The sequence below is a fragment of the Microtus oregoni genome, unplaced genomic scaffold (assembly GCF_018167655.1).
Source record: "Microtus oregoni isolate MIOR12 unplaced genomic scaffold, Mior012 000111F_ref0000342, whole genome shotgun sequence".
NCBI classification, from domain to species: domain Eukaryota; kingdom Metazoa; phylum Chordata; class Mammalia; order Rodentia; family Cricetidae; genus Microtus; species Microtus oregoni.
The window spans coordinates 290,931-302,646 of NW_024544729.1; the positions used below are offsets into that span (position 1 = coordinate 290,931).

General features: G+C 37.8%; 1 non-coding gene and 1 pseudogene across 1 annotated transcript; one reads left to right on the forward strand and one right to left on the reverse strand.

The window, feature by feature from the left end:
* The first annotated feature begins 5,733 nt into the window (after positions 1-5,733).
* Positions 5,734-6,877, forward strand: LOC121443677 (annotated as a pseudogene).
* Positions 6,878-8,756: 1,879 nt separating this feature from the next.
* Positions 8,757-8,862, reverse strand: LOC121443681. The gene has a single exon (XR_005973686.1). It is a non-coding gene; the product is annotated as a U6 spliceosomal RNA (small nuclear RNA).
* Positions 8,863-11,716: the final 2,854 nt, after the last annotated feature.

Genomic DNA, 11,716 nt, shown 5'->3' on the forward strand with positions numbered 1-11,716 from the left:
AACAAACAAGGATTGTAGAGAGATTTATATAGGGGCAATTGATATTGAGAAATATAAAATCAGACAGCAGGAGTTAGAAGATAAAGTACATTTGTAGAAATTTCAATGGAAATATTTTACTGAAAATATTCTTCTATCATATAATATCATGATAACCACATTTTGCATTCCCTCCACTCTTTCCAGCTCCCATATATGTCCCCTATCCTCCAGATACACTCTACCTCTCTTTCCTTTGCAAAAAAGAGCAGGCCTCCATTTGACTACAGACAAACAGGAACGAATACTAAGGAAACTCATTTTAAAAGATGAGTATGTGTACTGCAGGAGGCTGTATGTAACCTAGTTAGATGGAGAAACAAAGCTTGTTGACATGCATTGATAAACCACATGTATTTGTGAGAAGAAGGGAGAAATGGGATTCTGGGAAGAGGAACTACCATGATTTTGGGAAGATGATCATGATTTTGAAATTTATTCTAAAATCCCTGGAGAACTATTAAATGGTTTTAAGAAATGTGAAGGTCCAAGAAAGGCCAGTAGAGTGATTGTTTCAGTAATAACAATTTTTGTATAATTGTGGTGACAGTTTAAACTAGGATAGAGACAGCAGATAAAGCCTAAAATTATTCTAGAGCAAGACATATAATATTGAAGAGTATTATGTGTGGTAACTTAAAGAGCAGACATACATAATGGAGACCTGATTTCTGACTTTTTGGCTTAAATCTTCATGTTATTTTACTAATGCTTAGCTCAAGAAAGATTACAAGAAGACAGTTCTTTAGTATATGCATAAATAATTTGGGACATACCACTGATTCACTGAGACATCTCTTCTAGGGCTTGCTTTTATTTGTGCCATTTGAGATGTCATCAGCATAATGTCCAATCTTCACCTGTAGAGTTTATCTTTTTGCTTTTATGTAGACTTTCTATAGTACAGGGACCTTTTGTTAGCGCCACAATCAGAGAACTTAAGAAATTCTAAGGATTAATCCAGGATATCCCATAGCCAGTGATGGATGGAAACGATAAAATGAATATACCCGCTTTCCTTGTCTTCACTGGGGCTTTTCTGAGCTTTAGTTTGCACAATCCTTGGAGATACTCTTGTTGAATGTATTTTCAAAGGCTCATAATAGCAATCCACTTTTAGTGTATTACTGGATTTTTCATTTTCCCATTTCATTTTTTCTATTTCTTTGTTTGGGCTTCCTGGGTTCAACTCTCTCTGCTCTGGAATCCTTACAAGACATTTGCATCTAGGAAATCATATCTAGTCCAAGGAGGAAATGATTAAATAATTTTTAAGACTTAAGTGTATGACTGTTTTGCTTACATGAATTTGTGTATACCACATATGTGCATTGTCTGAAGAGACTAGAAGATAGCATCGAATAACTTGGAATTGGAGTATCAGAGATTGTAAGCAGCCTTGTAGGTACTGTGAACAGAATCCAGATCCTCTGCAAGGGAACCAGTACTCTTAAGCACCAAGTAATCTATCTTGCTCCAATTAAATAAACTAATTTTGAGTTTAAAAGTTTATTTAATTTTACTTTGTACACATTGTGTTCTGTCTGCATGTATGTTTGTGCACTGTGTAACTACTTGTTTGGGTTTCTTGTCCTGCCCAGTACTCCCAGCTGTTTAGTCCCAGAGAAAAATCACACAAAGATCTCTGTAAGTTATAATGCTAATTTGGCCCATTAGCTCTAGCCTCTCATTGGCTAACTCTTACATCTTTTTAACCAATTTTTCTGATCTATGTTAGCCATGTGGCTCAGTAACTTTTTTCAGTGGGGCAGATCACATCCTGCTGCTTTGGTGGTCTGGGCAGGAGTGGGAAGAATCAACTTCCTCCTTCCCAGAATTCTCTTGTTCTCATTACATCATTTCTACTTCCGGCCTGGTTTTCTTACCTATATTTCCTATCTGGCCAATCAGTGTTTATTTATAACATGATTGACAGAATACAGACTATTCTCCTGCACCAATTCCCCCTCTTGAAAAAAAAAACAAAGGAAAATATCCATAGTCCATTTTTTGGGCATGTGGGCATAGTATTCCAGGCTACTTCCAACTGGTTGGGGGCATTGATAATCTTATGGGGACATAAAGAAAATTTAGAGTTATGATCAAGTCCTGACTGAAGTATCCTGTGAACCTTGATCATCTCAAGAAGCAGTCTTGAACCTGTTCTGAATGAAGAACTCAGACATCTGGGCCATCTATTCCTGCCAGATTTCTCAGGTTGTCTTCCTTGATCAAATCTGATTTTTCTTAACTCTGAATAAATCTACAGCCTCTCATTTTCTGTGGAAACAAAAGCAAAATCTCTTCTCCAAAGAAATATACCTTTTGACTTTAATTTTAAAGTCAAGGTATTTTTAAAATACCTATCTTGGATTAATTCTGCAGCATTTATAAGCAAATATCTTTTAGCAGCTGTTGCTCCTTCCTCAGCATTCAAACAATTCAAAGAGAGCATAATAACATACAGTATCAAGATTCTCTGTGTATTTTCCATCTTTATGTGGCTTTATTTTAACCTCTATTTCATTTATTTTTACTTTTAACTTTTGAATTTTTGAGACAGATTCTCTGTATATCTTTGTCCTTTAATTATCTCTGTAAACCAGGCTATCTTTGAACTCACAGAGATCTGTCTGTCTCTGCCTCCCAGGCTACTCTCATTCTTTCTTTTTTTTTTAGAACTTTAATCTTTAGCCTGTATATATTTTTTAACACACTTTAAACCATTTAGAGGTTTTTTAACTCGTTGAATCTCTCTTTACTGTATATCTCTCTTTTTTGACCACATGGGTCTTTAATTTGCTAAGGAATATGGAGAAGACTTTTGCCACAACTCTATGGCATTTTAAGGTCCTTGCCAGGAAGCAAGCTGCAATAGTGTGTCCATGAACAACAGTCAAAAGCTCCTATGGGGTTTTCTTGCCAGGAAGCAAGCTGCTACCATGTGTCCATAGCTCCATAGTCTGGACTGCCTGCTTGAAAGAGTCAGAGTTTTCCCTGGCAGGACAGCCCAGAAGGCCTGCATTTTAAAACAGCTCAGGTTTTTTCCTGCTATGGCTGAAAATTGAAATATTTTACTCAAGTCTTTCCCAAGCTTTCTCAGGCTTTATGTGGATGCAGTTATCCATGTGGATGCCATTCTGTAACATGAGCGGGGGTCCTGTTTGTTGCTGTTTTTGTCCCATATCCCACAACTGTTTAGCCCCAAAGAAAATCACACATACGTCTCCATAAATTATAAGCTGATTGGCCCATTAGCTCTAGCCTCTCACTGGCTAGCTCTCACATCTGTTTAACTCATTTTTCTGATCTATGTTAGCCATGTGGCTCAGTAACTTTTTTCAGTGGGGCAGATCACATCCTGCTGCTTTGGTGGTCTGGGCAGGAGTGGGAGGAATCAATTTCCTCCTTCCCAGAATTCTCCTTTTCTAATTACAACATTTCTACTTCCAGTCTGGCTTTCCTGCCTATATTTCCTGCCTGGCCAATCAGTGTTTATGTATAATATGATTGACACTATGTGCATGACTGGTACCCACCAGAGGCCAGAAAAGGGTGTCAAGTACTCTGAAAATGGAGTTAGCCCACACGTGGGAAATGAGAATCAAACTTATGTCCTTTGGAGGAGCAACAAGCTGTCTTACCCACTAAGCTATAACTCCAGCCTCAATTTTACAGATAAAACTTGTTTTCATAGGTAAAATGGAAATACACAATAAAATAAATGCAAACTGCTTCTGAGAATGATAGGATTTTACCTTTTCAGAAAGGCTAAGGCAAAGAAAAATAAATGCAGATGAAAGTTGCTCCATGAAATCTAATAATCTTTTCAAATGATAGAGAACAGAAATCTCATTATCACCATAAACCAAACAAAGACTATGAAAATAATTTTGCTTTCGTAATTCTTTACTCTGAGCCAGCTAACACTCATCTTCCCATTCATCAGAGTGTCCTGCTAGCAGGTGTATTCCAGGTGGAGTGCTTAAGCCCAAAACCAATGGAAAAAGTAAAAAAAAGTTTCCTCTGTAGACATTCTATTTTAGTTCACTTTCCATCTCATTGAAGAACAAGTAACATTTTATCTTTTGCCAATTGATATATCCAGCTTAACTTCAGTAAATTCTTAATTATTTTCTACAAAAGTCATACTCACCTCTCACTTGCAAGGTCAAAGAAAGCATGGTCTCATGAGACTTGATGATATGACACATTCAGTATTCATCTGAAATTACTCTTGGTTTTTAGATAAAAAACAGACATGAAGTAGCCTAAATAAAGAAAAAATTAAAATAAGCATTTTTTTTTCATATCTGATCCTCATTCAGATTTGGTTTCTTACAACCGTCGTGTTCTTCCAGCTTTTTCACATGCAAAACAAACAATTAAATTGCACCGAAGATATGCATGAAGTGTGCATCAATGCACAACTAAAAATAGTAACATTTGACCAGGTACTTAGGAGAGGAGACCATGTCTTGAGTTCAAGGCCCGCCTGGCTATATAGGAAGATACTGTTTCAAAGGAAGTTTTTCTAATTCTTCTTGAATTTATGCAAACCCACTTAGATTTATACTATTTTAAGTTCTATAAATATGTGAGAAACAAGATTAATTCAATAACTTTTGCTTTTTGGATTTTAAAAAAAATATTTTATTCGGGAGGCAGAGGCAGGCGGATCTCTGTGAGTTCGAGGCCAGCCTGGTCTACAAGAGCTAGTTCCAGGACAGGAACCAAAAGCTACGGAGAAACCCTGTCTCGAAAAATCAAAAAAAAAAATATATTTTATTCATTAAAGATTTCTGCCTCCTCCCCACCACTGCCTCCCTTTTCCCTCCCCCTCCCCCCACCAAGTCCTCTTCCCTCGTCAGCCCAAAGAGCAATCTGGTTTCCCTGACCTGTGGGAAGTCCAAGGACCACCCACCTCCATCCAGGTCTAGTAAGGTGAGCATCCATACTGCCTAGGCTCCCACAAAGCCAGTACGTGCAGTAGGATCAATAACCCATTGCCATTGTTCTTGAGTTCTCAGTAGTCCTCATTGTCCACTATGTTCAGCAAGTTCGGTTTTATCCCGTGCTTTTTCAGACCCAGGCCAGCTGGCCTTGGTGAGTTCCCCATAGAACATCCCCATTGTCTCAGTGTGTGGGTGCACCCCTCGCTGTCCTGAGTTCCTTGCTCGTGCTCTCTCTCCATCTGCTTCTGATCAGTGGCGGGGAGGAGGCAGAAATCTTTAATAAGTAAATAAAAAAAAAGAAACTAAAAAAAATAAAAACAGAAGGAGCACTTACAAACTTCTTGTATAAAGTATTACTTTAATAACAAAAACAGATAAAGACACAAGAACAGCAACAAAGAAAGCTACATACCAATATCCTTGATGTAAACAAAAGTCCTCAATAAAATACTTCCAAATCAAAAAAAAATATTTTAGTACTGGTTGTGGTAGTGCATGCCGGTAGGATTTGCTGAAGAAGGCAGAGGCAGGAGGATCACAAGTTTGAGGCCAGCCTGGGCTACACACTTTTAAAAAAAAGGAACCTATTCACGCCACCTCTGCATCATAGCCCCGCCCCCACACTCAGCCCCGCCCCTCACACCGCGTCTGTATCATAGCTCCGCCCCTGCACTCAGCCCTGCCCCTCATGCATGACCAGCCCATACTGGGATCCTCTAGACTTGTTGCTTGAAATTCAGCTCAGGAACCCCAACTTGCGGACATGGTGAATCAGGTGATCAGATGCAAGGCTGCAGTCACCTCAGAAATTGGAAAGCCTCTCTCCATAGAAGAAATCGAAGTAGCACCTCCCAAGGCTCATGAAGTTCGTATTAAGATCATTGCCACCGCCGTTTGTACACAGATGCCTATACTCTGAGTGGAACTGATCCTGACGGGTGTTTCCCAGTGATTTTGGGACATGAAGGGGCAGGGATTGTGGAAAGCATGGGTGAAGGGGTAACTAAGGTGAAGGCAGGTTACACTGTCATCCCACTTTACATCCCACAATGTGGAGAATGCAAATTTTGTGTGAATCCCAAAACAAACCTTTGCCAGAAGATATGAGTCACTCAGAGGAAAGGATTAATGCCAGATGGCACTAGTATATTTACCTGCAAAGAAAGTCTATTTTTCACTTCATGGGAACCAGCACATTTTTTGAGTACACAGTTGTGGCTGACATCTCCGTTACTAAAATTGATCCTTCAGCACCTTTGGATAAAGTCTGCCTTCTCGGGCATGGCACTTTAACTGTCTATGGTGTTGCTGTGAACACTGCCAAGGTGGAACCTGGTTTTACCTGTGCCGTCTTTGGCCTGGGAGGAGTTGGATTGGCAGTGATCATGGGCTGTAAAGTAGCTGGTGCATCCCGGATCATTGGTATTGACATCAATAAAGATAAATTCGCAAAGGCCAAAGAATTTGTAGCCTCTGAATGTACTAACCCCCAGGATTTCAGTAAACCCATCCAGGAAGTACTCACTGAGATGACAGATGGGGGAGTAGATTACTCTTTGGGGTGCTTCGGCAACGTGAAGTTCATGAGAGCAGCCTCAAGGTGGCGCACAAAGGCTGGGGAGTTAGTGTGGTGGTTGGCATAGCTGCTTCAGGTGAAGAAGTCTCCACTCACCAATTCCAGTTGGTGACAGGATGCACGTGGAAAGGCACTCCTTGGAGGATGGAAGAGTGTAGAGAGTGTCCCAAAGCTGGTGTCTGAATATATGTCAAAAGAGATAAAAGTCGATGAATGTGTAACTGACACTCTATCCTTCGACCAAATTAACAGAGGCTTCCACCTGACGTACTCAGGGAAAAGCATTCCAACCGTTCTAAAGATGTAAGTTCAGAAGAGAACACTGTCCATCCTGTACTTTCTTCTGTGATGGGATGTGACAGATCTGCTTCAGAAACTACTAGGAATGTGTGTAATCATGTCTCTAATTGAGGACAAGGCAAATAATCACAAGTCAGTTTTTTTAAACTCTCCATGTAAATAAATGCTGCTCAGGACATATTTTACCATAATAAAAATACTTTTTACATAAAAATTAGTATATGTTAAATTGATTTTTGCTGGCATACAAAGTATTATTTTTCTATGATATATAACCATTTTCATATATGTATCATTATGTTTTCTTCTTTCAAAATATTATTTATTATTATTATTATTGTATGTGAAAAAACACAGAGGAATGTAACATGAGGGCCTGCTTGTTGGGGTTTCTGTCCTGCCCAGTTCCTGTATTCATTAAGTCCCAAGGAAAATCACACAGAGAGGTCTACATCAGTTATAAACTGATTGGCCCATTATCTCAGGCTTCATATTAGCTCTTATAATTTATATTAGCCCATTATTCTTATCTATGTTAGCCACATGGCTCAGTACCCTTTTCATCAGGGCAGGTCACATCCTGCTTCTTCAGTGTCTGGACAGAACTGTGGGAAGACCTTCCTTCTTTCCAGAATACTCCTGTACTCATTACCCTACCTCTACTTCCTGTCTGGTTGTCCCACCTATGCTTCTTGCCTGGCTACTAGCCAATCAGTGTTCATTTAAAACATGATTGACAAAATACAGACAATTCTCCACACCACAGAAAGGGAAAGAGAGATGGATTTTGTGTATATATTACCTTGAGAAAATCATAGACCAACTTTTATGGAGTGGGTTCTCCCCTTCTACCTTTCCATGAGTTCCATGGATCCAACTCAATTCACCAACAAAAATAACTCTTCAAATATGAGATATGGCAGAAATTAATGTTTTGAATTTTCCTTGTCATAGGGGGGAAATATTTTGACTACCATTCTAGCAATGAGCATGGAAGGGAAGAGAATGAACTTTCTTTGCAAGCAAATAAAGAAATGATTTTTGGTTTATTAAGCTACAGAAGATAAAGAAATGGGTACTTGAAATCAATGTTCAAAAATGGTCTGAAAAATGTTGTTCTTGTTAGCAATAAGAGTCAGTATGCGAAATATTTTGAACAGCACTTTATTAACTTAATTTTCAAACCCTGAATTATTTGTTTTGAACCAATTCTATATTATATCCTATAAAAACTTGAGCCTAAAAAAAAGGGAAAATGATTACTGGGAAAATGCCAGGATTAATACTGCTGGACCGTGTGATATATTCATGTGATACTGTTTTAGTCTTATGAGGAGTGTCCCTACTGATTTCCATAATGAATGTACTAGTTTACATCCTACCAGGTGTGCATAAGAATTTCCTTTTTTTCAAATCCTCACTATTACTTAATTGGTTTCTTAATGACTGTCATTATGTGTAGAATGAGATAGAATTACAATATCATTTTAATTTGAATTTCTTTGATAATTATTGATGTTGGACATTTTTCACATATTAATTGCCCATTTGTAAAAACATGATGCTTTTTTAAACGTTCTTTTTACTTATCCTTTTTGTTTTACATCATGCATCTCAACCCCAATTATTTCTTGTCCCTTCATATTTCCTCATTGCCATTGTAAACTCACACACACGAAATAAAATAAAATTTAAGAGAAAAAAGAAAAAAAACAGAAAGACTAATCATGAAAGCTGTAGTGTGACATAGTGAGTCATGCATTATCCTCGTTTACCCATATGTCTTTGTGTGCAAGTGTTATTTGCAAAGAGTCATTGGTCTGGTTTGAGGCCTCTGGTTTCTGCTAAACTACTGATGCTGGGACCTCACTGGGACTCCTCTTAGAAAAACTACGGAACACTTCACAAATTTATGTGTCATCTTTGTTCAGGGACCATACTAATCTTTTTACATCATTCTGATTTTAGTATAGGTGATGCTGAAGTGAGCACCATACTTTATGTTTTAAGAAATAGCTTCTTGTTGAAATAGGAGCGGTGGGCTGCGTCCCTGGCACCCGGCTGCCCACATGGCTAGCTCTAGCTTATGCCCCGAAATAATTACTCAGAAACTGTATTCTTTTAAACACCGCTTGGCCCATTATATCTAGCCTTTTCTCGGCTAACTCTCGCACCTGGACTAGCCCATTTCTTATAATCTGTGTAGCCCATGAGCTGGCTTACCAGGAATGATCTTAACCTGCGTCTGCCTGGAGTGGGAGAATCATGGCGACTCATTGACTTAGATTCTTTTCCCAGCATTCTGTTCTGTTTACTCCTCCCTCCTATGTTTTAACCTATCAAAGCCAAAGCAGTTTCTTTATTGCTTAACCAATGAAATCAACAGATTGATATATGACACTCCCACATCAGCTTCTCATTTCATTCAGTCATTTGTTGACAAGTTTGTTTTAATGACTTCATATTAATGCATATTAGAGGTTCTAGCACACCTAGGTTTATTGCAACATTATTCATGATAGGGAAGGAAGCCTTGAAAAAAGTGGCTATTGGTATAAGAATGGATGAAAAAAATTAATATAATTGTTATCTATCTATCTATCTATACATACATACATATAAATTTTAGCCATAAAGAAGAATCATATTATGTAAGTTTAAACAAAGTGTATGCAATTGTTGATTAAATCAATCTCACAAGAATAAATATCACTTGTAAGAATTATACTTTATATGAATATATAAAATAATTTATGTACATGTGACTTGAAAGTAAAAGAAAAAATGACCAGGAGAACAAAAAGAAGGAATAGCAGATGAGAGGGCAAGAAAGGGGAGAATAGCAGGAAATAGTAGAGATATGCTCAAAGTACTATGTATTTGGATAATAGCAAATATATATTTAATGTTATATAACAAAATATATTTATAATTGGTTTTTTTCTATCCAATTTTCATGAACAGTTAAAAAGTAAAACAGAACAATTTAAAAATTAAAAGAGAAGAATTAATTTTTCCCTTTTTAAAAAATTTATTTATTAATTAAAGATTTCTGCCTCCTCCCCGCCACCGCCTACCATTTCCCTCCCCCTCCCCACACCACGTCCCCCTCCCTCATCAGCTCTAAGAGCAATCAGGGTTCCCTGACCTGTGGGAAGTCCAAGGACCACCCACCTCCATCCAGGTCTAATAAGGTGAGCATCCAAACTGCCTAGGCTCCCACAAAGCCAGTACGTGCTGAAGGATCAATAACTCATTGCCATTGTTCTTGAGTTCTCAGTAGTCCTCATTGTCCACTATGTTCAGCAAGTCCAGTTTTATCCCGTGCTTTTTCAGACCCAGGCCAGCTGGCCTTGGTGAGTTCCCCATAGAACATCCCCATTGTCTCAGTGTGTGGGTGCACCCCTCGCGGTCCTGAGTTCCTTGCTCGTGCTCTCTCTCCTTCTGCTCCTTATTTACATTTTGAAACAAAATATTTTTTATCATGTTTATTACCCTCTCCTGATTCCTTCCAGATCTTTTGCTGTTCTGGCGAATTAGTTAAAGATGTGTTACATTCTTCTATGCTGTGGAATATTTGTTTAATGATGGAAAGATGTGCTGCATTATTTTATACTACATTTGTTTAACTCCATGAAATTGTGTTTCTTTGCTGCCTAAAACAATTGATTGGTCTGAAAAAGCTAGGCAGGAGAAAGAAATAGTTGGAGCTGGAAGGCAGAGAGAATAAAGAGGAGGAGGGAAAAGGAGAAGCAAAATAAAATGAGAAGGAAGGGAGATATCATGGGGGCCAGCTGCCCAGCCACACTGTCATTGAGTTATAAGGAAACAAAGATGTATAGAATAGAGAATGGTAAAAGCAGACAGGAAAATGGCAAATGGGATAATTTAAGTAAAATTAAATCTAGAAATAAACCAAGCTAAGACCTGGCATTCATAAGTAAGAATAAGTCTCCAAGTATTTATTTGGGAGCTGGGTGACTGACCCCCAAGCAGTAAAGAGAGAAAAAAAAACTATACTCCTCAGTATTTATAAAGGCTTAGATTTTTCACAATAACCATTAAAATAGTGAAGACATCAACAGACACATTTTCAATATCAAATATAATGGAAAATGTTTACAAAATAAGATAAGGGGCTAAAGTGATAGATAGCTCAGTAATTAAGAACATATGTTGTTCTTGTAGAGAAACTGCGTTCTGTTTTTCAGCACCCATATAGCAGCTAATAACTGTTTGTAACTCTAGCACCAAGGGATATGATACCATCTTCTGGCTGAAAGAGTCACAAAATGCACAAGAATACATATTTGAAAGCAAAACACCCAACATATAAAAAAATTAAAATCCTTTAAAAACTAAAACTAGGAGAAAGTTAAAGGTTATTGTGGGGAAATTATTGAGTTTCTGTCTTGAAATGAAAAGTAAAAAGAAAACTAGAGCTGTAAAAGCACAGAGGTATAGAACTTTTCTAGCATGTGCAAGTCCTAGGTTTAATCTTTAATACCATTCACAACACACATGAATATGCTGAAGTCAAAGTCCTAAATCCAGATACAAATATTTAATGAAGTGAATCAGTGTTCTTATACTACATATCACACATAAAATCCATACAAAACAAATTCATTTGAAAATTGAGCTTTATCGGGGTGTGGTGGCACATATTTAATTCTAAGAAGCAGACACAGGGCGATCTCTGTGAGTTCAACACCAACCAGATCTACAAAATCAGTTCCAGCATTTCTAAGGAAACCCTGTTTTGAAAATTAAAAAATGACAATAAAAATAAAAACAGAAAGAATAAAAAATGAACTTTTTGTGCTATAATTACATTGATCATGTA